The sequence below is a fragment of the Canis aureus genome, chromosome 4 (genome assembly GCF_053574225.1).
Source record: "Canis aureus isolate CA01 chromosome 4, VMU_Caureus_v.1.0, whole genome shotgun sequence".
NCBI lineage: Eukaryota > Metazoa > Chordata > Mammalia > Carnivora > Canidae > Canis > Canis aureus.
The window spans coordinates 68,047,690-68,050,061 of NC_135614.1; the positions used below are offsets into that span (position 1 = coordinate 68,047,690).

At 35.9% G+C, this 2,372-nt stretch overlaps 1 pseudogene; it reads left to right on the forward strand.

Annotated features, from left to right (window-relative positions):
• The first annotated feature begins 259 nt into the window (after positions 1 to 259).
• Positions 260 to 712, forward strand: LOC144311926 (small ribosomal subunit protein uS17 pseudogene; annotated as a pseudogene).
• The last annotated feature ends 1,660 nt before the right edge of the window (positions 713 to 2,372 follow it).

The following is a 2,372-nucleotide window of genomic DNA, read 5'->3' on the forward strand; positions in this document are numbered from 1 at the left end:
TAAAATAATATATTTGATATATGTAAAATATTATATGTAAAATATTATCATTTCAATGTATAATTAATGTAAAAGAATTACTAGTGAGATATTCTACATTCTTTTTTGTATTGTTTCCAAAATCCAGTGAATATTTTACATATATAATACATCTCAATTCAGACACTAAGTTTTCATAGGAATTAATTGCTCTATATTAGGCTTTATGGAACATACAGTCAAAATGTAAATTGACAGCTTTTTTCAGGAAGCCAGGAAGATGGCGGACATTCAGACTGACCATGCCTACCGAAAGTAGCCAACTATCACTCAAAATAAAAAGAAGGTCCTACTTGGAGAAACTGGCAAGGAGAAGCTCCCATGATACTACAAAAAGATTGTCCTGGGCTTCAAGGCACCCAAAGAGACCACTGAAGGTACCTCTATTGACGAGAAATGTCTTTTTATTGGTAATGTCTTCATCTGGGGTGGGTTGTGTCTGGTGTGGTGACCAAGATGACGATGCAAAGGACCACTGTCCTCCACTGAGAGTACATCCTCAAGTACCACCACTTTGAGAAACACAAGAACATGTCCGTGCACCTGTCCCCATGCATCAGGGATGGCCAGATTGACAACATTGTCACAGTAGGCAAGTGCCAGCTCTTGAGCAAGACATGTTCATAAAGTCACAAAGGCCACTGACACCAACAAACAATTCCAGATATTCTGAGACTACACATCTGCCCACACTCCTGAAGAAAATAAAGCTATTTTCCCAGGACAAAAAAAAGTAAATGACACACCTGAGTTGTTCCAAACATTCATAAAGGTTTTTTTATTAACTTAATACATATCAGTTTTTAAATTTAAAATAATTAAAATTAAATAAAATTTAAAATTCAGTTCCTCATTTACACTTACCATATTTCTGTTGCTCAGCAGCCACCTCGGGCTAGTCACTACAGTATTGGACATCAAAGACTTATACGTTTCATTAGACTATTAACTAAGTACTGTATCTTGTGTCACTACCCTGTGTATGATTTACCATGGCAATGAAAATTATCTCACTGATCGCCAATTTTCTGCCTCCTATAGACTACCTACCATTAGTGATAGCTAACTCAAATGAATGTTTTAGATGTAAAGTCCTATATGGTCCATTATTTCCTTCTTTGAGCCACTGAAATTCCAAATATATATGTATATATACATTTGTGTGAATGCGTGCATCAAAGAGAGAATTCATTTTCCCCCATAATAGTCCTTAACCTCTCAGTGCATCTCCATTGGTCTGAATAACTAAAAATTAATTAGAAAAATTAAAAATAATCTGCTATTCCATTTGATCTTGCCAAAGACATCAATCAAGCAAAAGCTGACTTGAGCAGATGGATTTACTACTAATTCTTTCTGACCACCAATAGATCTTTCTCATTTCCTAAAGATATAAACTCTAGTCTTCAGACCACAAGGATGGGAGTTCCAGAGATATAAGAATTCTACAGAAACTAGCTCTATGCCAAATCCCACAAAACTTAGCTTAGGAACAGTTGACTTTAGGTATAATTTTATAGAGGGCAAGTAACCCTAGTTTTGAAAATTTCTGAGGACCAATATTCACAGACATATCACCTAAATTAATACTTCAGACCAAAAAAATCCCATTACAGACTTTCTTATCATAAACACTAAAAGAAAAAGACATATTTGTGAAATTTTCCCAATCTGGGCATAGCATTTTAGCTTCCAGGAGGTTTCCAAGCATGCATGTACAACCTGAAGAAGATCCAAGACCCAGCTCAATATCATAGCACACTACCAGAAAAAAGGGGGGGGAAAGACATTTCAGGAATTTAAGATCCATAAAACCCTCACAAATTCAGATGTGAGTTGCATTATGAACAATAAACACTTACAGAACACCTGCTGTGTGCAAAACACACTGCTTGTCCTTGTGATTAAATTAAATCCCCTCTACTTAAGCATCAGAGGCCACCCCTCTTGCTCTCCAGAAGCTCAAATCCTTATTATCTGTCAGACCACTGCATCCCTTCTCACAATAGTAGGTGATCCCTTTCAGCCTGGTCCTCAACTCAGAGAAGTGCTGGAAAAGCCCAGTGATCACACTCATACAATAACTAATCATATCTAGTCTCCTTTTCAATTTTCCCCCAATTACTTCTGTGCAAAAGACTTTGAAAGTCTATTTCTAACGAATGCAAAAAAAAATTTAGAAGTCTTTGTCTCTAATTCACCATATTTCCTCTGTCATAGTCCATGCCATCTTCCTTAAACATCCTTATAAATGTACTAAAAATGTCCCACTATTTTTCTGATCAGAAAACCTCTATTTCAAAACAGATACTTCAAATTCTTAAGAGCATATT